Here is a 7,879-nt window from a genome sequence, read left to right on the forward strand (position 1 = left end):
GTTCCTGTCCTTGAGGTGATAAATGTAATAACAATTGCCTGGGCCTGTTTGCTCAGCTTTCCCTTACTTTAGCATCTTTTACAAGATTTCAGATTTCTTCTTCCTACTGAAGGGCAGTGCTAAGAATTCAGACAAACAAGAGGGTGTTACATATGGGGATTTTGCAATGGCATTTTCTGTCAAAGATGCCTACCATTTCCTTTCTGTTAGGTCTCCTGCTGACACACACTGGACCCATTGGGCATCAATTCTACCCCGTGTATCTGTCACTATTTGTTAGTTTCCCTCAAAGAAGAAGTCCTACCTAGTTCCAGAGCCAGTCCAATAAACAATGACCTAAAGACTTAAAGACCTAGGGTTAAGTAGAAAAGAGCGTGACTTCAGCATTACATTAACATCTAGATTTAAAAAAAAAAATACAAAAAAAGGGGTGGCTAGGTGGCGCGGTGAATAGAGCACTGGCCCTGGAGTCAGGAGGAACTGAGTTCAAATCTGGCCTCAGACACTTAACACAAAAATCTGGCCATGTGACCTTGGGCAAGTCACTTCACCCCAATTGCCCTGCCCTTCCTCCTCCAAAAAGCAAGAAAAGAAAAGAAAACTCTCAGGAACATCATAGCCAAAATCCAGATCAAAGAAAAAATATTGCAAGTATCCAGAAAGAAAAAAAAAAGTATTAAGGAGCCACAGTCAGGATCACATATGAGTTAGTATCCATTACTAAAATGGAAAAGAGAACTTGCAAAATTATATTCCAGAAGGCAAAAGATATAGACTTACAGTCAAGATGAACATACCTAGCAAAAATGACTATAATCCTACAGAGGAAAAAAACAGACATTTAATGAAACGGAGAGCTTCCAAGGATTCCTAATGAAAAAACCATAACCCCATAGAAACTCTGAAGTTCAAACACAACACAAACAACTTATACCTAAATCAGTGAGAGATAAAATAGAGGAAGAAAATTATAGACCAATTTCCCTCATGAATATAGATGCAAAAATTTTAAATAAAATGTTAGCTAAAAGACTACAGCAACTTATCACAAGAATAATATACTTTTATCAGGTAGGATTTATTCCAAAAATGCAAGGATGGTTTAATATTAGGAAAACCATCAATATAATTGATCATATCAACAATAAAACTAGCAGAAACCACATGATTATCTCAATAGATGCAGAAAAGTCTTTTGACAAAATACAACATCCATTCCTATTAAAAACACTAGAAAGTATAGGAATAAATGGAGCCTTCCTTAAAATAACAGGTATCATCTATTCAAAGCCATCAGCAAGTATTATATGTAATGGAGATAATCTAGAAGCATTTCCAATAAGATCAGGGGTGAAACAAGGGTGTCCGTTATCACCCCTCTTATTCAATCTGTTACTAGAAATGTTAGCAGTAGCAATTAGAGAAGAAAAAGAAATCAAGTTAGGCAACGAAGAGACCAAGCTATCACTCTTTGCAGATGATATGATGATATACTTAGAGAATGCTAGAGAATCAAGTAAAAAACTACTTGAGACAACAAATAAATTTGGCAAAGTTGCAGGATATAAAATAAACCCGCATAAATCCTTGGCATTCCTGTATATTTCTAATGAAATTCAACAGCAAGAGATAGAAAGAGAAATCCCATTTAAAGTTACTGTAGACATCATAAAATATCTGGGAATCTACCTCCCAAAACAAACCCAGGACCTATATGATCACAACTACAAAACACTTTTCACACAAATAAAGTCAGATCTAACTAATTGGAAAAATATCAATTGCTCATGGCTGGGTCGAGCTAATATAATAAAAATGACAATTTTACCTAAATTAAACTACATATTTAGTGCCATACCAATCAATTTACCAAAAAAACTACTTTATAGAGCTAGAAAAAATAGTAACAAAATTCATTTGGAAGAACAAACAGTCCACAATATCAAGGGAATTAATGAAAAGAAATGCTAGGGAAGGTGGACTAGCTATACCAGATTTCAATCTGGATTATAAAGCAGCAGTTATCAAAACTACTTGGTATTGGCTGAAGAATAGAGTAGTGGATCAATGGAATAGACTGGGAACACGAGACTCAGAAATCAATGATTATAGTAATCTACTGTTTGATAAACCCAAAGACCCCAGTTTTGGGGATAAGACTCTCTATTTGATAAAAACTGCTGGGGAAACTAAAATATAGTATGGCAGAAACTGGGCATAGACTATTATCTAACACCATATACCAAAATCAAGTCCAAATGGGTGCATGATCTAGGTATAAAGACTGATACTGAAAGCAATCTGGGAAAGCAAGGAATAGTTTACCTGCCAGATTTATGGAGAGGGGAAGACTTTATAACCAAACAAGAAGTAGAAAGCATTACAAAATGCAAAATGGATAATTCTGATTACATGAAATTGAAAAGCTTCTGTACAAACAAAGCCAATGTAACCAAGATTAAGAGGGAGGTGGGAAATTGGGAAAGAATTTTTACAACCTATGTCTCTGATAGAGGACTCATTTCTAAAATATACAGAGAATAGAGTCAAAGCTATAAGAATACAAGTCATTCCCCAATTGATAAATGGTCAAAGGATATGAACAGGCAGTTTTCAGAGAAAGAAATTAAAGATATCTATAAGCATATGAAAAATGCTCCAAATCACTATTGATTAGAGAAATGCAAATCAAAATAACATCACACCAGTCAGATTGGCTAAGATGACAAAACAGGAAAATGACAAATGCTGGAGAGGATGTGGGCAAATTGGAACACTAATGCATTGCTGGTGGAGTTGTGAACTGATCCAACCTTTCTGGAGAGCAATCTGGAATTATGCCCAAAGGGATATAAATAATTTTATACCCTTTGACCCAGCAATACCACTTCTAGGGTTGTATCCCAAAGAGATCATAGAAGTGGGAGGAAGACCCATATGTACAAAAATATTTATAGCAGCTCTTTTTGTGGTGGCAAAGAACTGGAAATTAAGGGGGTGCCCATCAATTGGGAATGGCTGAACAAGTTGTGGTATATGCATGTAATGGAATACTATTGTGCTATAAGAAACGAGGAGCAGATGGACTTCATATTTACATGGAGAGGCTTATACAAACTGATGCTGAGTGAGAAGAGTAGAGCCAGGAGAAATTTATACGCAATTACAGACACAACGTATTGTGATGACCAACTTTGACAGACTGGACTCTTCTCAGCAATGCAGGGTTATAAGTTAATCCCAAAAGACTTATGATGGAGAGAGATGTCTACATCCAGAGAAAGAACTACAAAGAACTGAGTTTGAATCCAGATTGAAGCAAACTACCGGATCTTTTTCTTTTTCTTGTTTGGTTTTGTTTCCTCTTTCCCATTTTTCATTCCATCAGATACTATTCGTCTTTACAACCTGACTAATGTCTAATGTGAAAGTATTTGCAGATCCTATACTTGATTGTTTGCTGTCATGGAGGTGGGGGTAGGGGAGGGAGGGAGAGAAAATTTGATACTCAAGGAATTGTGGAATTCAATCTTGTAAACTAAAAGTAAACAAACAAACCAATAAAGACCAAAATGTTAAAAAAAAAAAAAGAGAAACACAAACAGGTAAAGATAAATGGATAATCATACAGAAACAAACAAGGATAAATTGCTTGCATGCTAATACCGGGAGATAATATATGTGTCCCCTCTGAACCCTATCATCATCATAGGTCATAGAAGGACTGTGATTATACAGTAGACCTAAAAGCATTTCTCTTGTTTCTTGATTATCTAAAAAGGAAAGGGAGAAGAAATACACTAGGGTGGAATGGAAAACAGGGTTAGAGAAAATTATTTCACATAACTGGGGTATGTAAGTAGACATTTATACAAACAAAGAGGAAAAGGTGGGGGGAAAGGCAGGTATTTGAACCTCATTCATCTAAACTGGTCAAAAGAGGGAAGAATACATGCACATACACAATTTGGTATAGAAATATTTCATTCAACAGGGAAACAGGAGGGGAAATGGAAAAGAGAAAAGGGAAAATCAAAAGAATGGTGGTTTAAGGGAAAGATTAATGCTGAGCAAAGAAGCTCTTAAATTAAGGATGTAAGAAATATTTATACCTCTGAGGTGGCAAAGAATGGTAATCTGAGAAGGTATCTATGGTTAAACAAGTTATGGTATATGAATGTGATGGAATACTGTTATATTACTGTACTATATGAAGGGGACAGTTTTAGAGGAACCTGGGAATCAAAAAGACCTGGCTTCAAGTCCTTTCTCAAATATTTTGTTAGCTGTGTATGTAACCCAGGACAAATTATTTAAATTTGAACCCCGATTTTTCTAACCTTGCTTTCCTTTCCACTCTAATGTATTTCTCCTCCCTTCCTTTTCAGTCTTCTTTTAAGACGATCAAATTATTTAACCTTTCTGTGCCTCAGTTTCCACACTGTAAAGCAAGAGGATGGCCTCTCACTGTCCATTCCAGTTCTATGCTCTTTTATGAAAGATTGCTCCAAATCACTTAAAAAGAACACAAATTAAATAACTTTCCAGCAAATTGGAAAAAAATAACAAAAGATAGAGATGAATACTGTTGATCAGGTTAGTCTCACTAAAATGGAATGCTTCCCTGAAGCACCAACAGTAATAGAAGTGGCAGGAAGCTTCAGTGGGACAGAGCCTGAGCAAATGGCACACATGAAGATGGAGAGCCTTGATAGGAGTGGATGTGGAGAAACGTAGCTGTGGCCAGGACGTCCCTGGACTTTGTGTCAAAGAACAGTGGAAGGAAGGAAGCATAAGGACTTGGGCAAAAATCTTCTAGTAGAGACATGAAACAAATAGAACTTAAGCTTTAACTCTTCCTCACCTCAAGTTTTATGAGCCTGCTCTTGACGAAGAGGCCCTAAGTCAGGGGTTCTTAGTCTTTTGTGTGTCATTTGGCATTCTAGTAAAGCCTATAGACTTCTCAGCATAAGGGTTTGTAAATGCAAACAAGAAAATGCAAAGGATTACAAAGGAAACTCAAGGTTAGTAAAAATAAAGATGTATTTTTTCCCCATCCAATTTCAAAGACCCTTTCAAATCGATCCAGATTAGAAATTGTTCTATATAGGCAGAGTCAAGATGGTGGAGTAGAAGCAGGTCCTCCCTGCGGCTCCGGCTTCCACGTTCCCCAATTCATGTAAAAGGGGACTCTGAACAAACTTTAGAGCTACAGAACCCACAAAATGACACAGAGAAGCTAACCACCCACTGAGGACAGCCCAGCAGGCTGGCAGGAATTGACCAGTGCAGCGGTCTGGGAGCCAAGCCCAACTCCACACCGAGATTTTAGCCCCAGGGAGGGCCTAACCAGCCGCCGGCTGGAGGGACTCCAGATCACCAGCACCTATGGCAATCCAGAATTATCAACACATAGATGCTAAGGACAAAGTGAGAGATCAGTGCACTGTGGAATTTGGGAGCCAGTAGTTGGGAGTGCGTTGGCTTTTGCCCCCGGGCCAAGAAGCCACTGAGACACTGGCACAGCCAGCCAGTGCCACATGGCAGCTTCAGCTACTGGCCTGCAGAGTGTAGGAGGACCAAGCGACCAGTCTGAGGGGTGGGAGCTCTTGCTTTAAACTGCTTGGATCTGGATTGTGGTCTAGGGTGGAGGTCCTGGGGTGTGTGTCCAGCTTGCCAGAGCATGTGGAGGATTCAGCAAGGGCACCCAACTAATAATTCCAGCAGCTGAGAAAACCCCAGCATTTGGTACAAAGCTCCACTGTTTGGTAGCAGAGTCCTACTGTGGCAAAAAGCCCAAAAATCAAGTTAATTGAATGGTAACATGACCAGGGAAAGGAAACAAAGAAAACAGAAGAACCCAACATTAGACTCCTATTTTGGGGGGGAAAAAGGATCAAAGCACGGAATAGGAGGAAGGCAGTGAAGTCAGAACTCCTGCACCAAAAACTTCCAAGAAAAATGGGAGCTGGTTACAGGCCATAGAGGACCTTAAGAAGCAGATAAGAGAAATGAAGGAAAAATTGGGAAGAGAAATGGGAACGATACAAGAAAATTATAAAATGACAGTCAACAGCCTGACTGAGGAAAATAACACCTTAAAAATAGACTAACTCAATTGGCAAAGGAGGCTCAAAAAGGCAATGAGGAGAGGAATGCCTTAAAAAGTCGAATTCGCCAGATGGAAAAAAAATCTCAAAAGCCCAATGAGGAGAATCATTCCTTCAGAATTAGATTGGAGCAAATGGAAGCTAATGAATGTATGAGAAATCAAGATGCTGTTAAACAGATCCAAACAAATGAAAGAATAGAAGGCAATGTGAAATATCTCATGGGAAAAACCACTGACCTGGAAAATAGATCCAGGAGAGATAATTTAAAAATTATTGGACTGCCTGAAAGCCATGACCAAAGTAAGAACCTAGAAATCATCCTCCAGGAAGTTCTCAAAGAAAACTGCCCTGATGTTTTAGTACCAGAGGGCAAAATAGAGGTTGAAAGAATCCACCAATCACCTCCTGAAAAAGATCCCAAAAAGAAAACTCCTAGGAATATTATAGCCAGGTTCCAAAATTCCCAGATCAAGGAGAGAATATTACAAGCAGCCAGGAAGAAACAATTTGAATATTGTGGAAACACAATCAGGATAACCCAGGATCTGGCAGCTTCTACACTGAGGGATTGAAGGGCTTGGAATATGATATTCTACAGGTCAAAGGAGCTGGGATTAAAACCAAGAGTCACCTACCCAGCAAAACTGAGTATCATGTTTCAGGGGAAAATATGGTCATTCAGTGGAATAGAGGACTTTCAAGCATTCTTGCTGAAAAAACCAGAGTTCAATAGAAAATTTGACATTCAGATACAAGAAGCAAGAGAAGCAATGAGAAGGTAAACAGGGCAAAGAAATTATAAGGAACTTATCAAAGTTGAACTATTAACATTCCTACATGGAAAAACAATAATTATAACTGATGAAACTTTTCTCAGTATGAAAATAGTTGAAGCGAATATATATATATATATATATATATATATATATGAGTGTATATGAGCATATGGATACACACGTGATTGTGTGTATATATGTTTACAAGTATACATAGATAGAGGGCACAGGACCAATTGAATAGAAAGGGATGATACTTAAAAGGTGAAATTAAGAGGTGAGAGAGGAATATAATGAGAGGAGATGGAAAGAGAGAGAATGGGGTAAACTATCTCATATAGAAGAGGCAAGGGAAAATGGTTACAATGGAGGGGAAGAATAGGAAGGCAAAAGGGAAAGGGTCAACCTTATTCTCATTGAATTTGGCTTGGGGAGGGAATGACATACACACTAAATAGGGTATCTCACCCTACAGGAGAGTAAGGGGGAAGGGGATGAGAGGGGGGATGATGAAAGGGAGGGCAGTCTGGGGGGGGAGGGAAGTTGGAAGCACCCACTTTTGAAAAGGGATGAGATCAAAGTAGAGAATAGAACAAGTGGGAGGTGGGATAGGAGGGAGGGAAATATAGTCAGTCTTTTACAATATATCTACTATGTTATTGTTTTGCATTAGCTACACATGTACAATCTATACTGAACTGCTTATCTTCCCAGTAAGGGTGGGTGACAAGGGAGGAAGGGAATGAATCTGGAATTCAAAGTTTTAAAATCAAATGTTTAAATATATATATACGATTATTAAAGCTATTTTACATGTAATTGGGAAATAACATATACAGGCACTGGGGCATAGAGATCCACCATGCCCTGCTGGAAAAGTCGAAAGAGGTATGGGAGAAAATATGGGAGAGAGCAGATTGGAGGAGGGGATATCCTGTGGGAATGCTATTTTGGGGCAGTGGGTAGGGGAAAAACGGGAAGAAAATTTGG

Source organism: Petaurus breviceps, unplaced genomic scaffold (genome assembly GCF_028583685.1).
Source record: "Petaurus breviceps papuanus isolate PSGF00001 unplaced genomic scaffold, PetGlider_PUasm1.0 90205, whole genome shotgun sequence".
Lineage (NCBI taxonomy): Eukaryota > Metazoa > Chordata > Mammalia > Diprotodontia > Petauridae > Petaurus > Petaurus breviceps.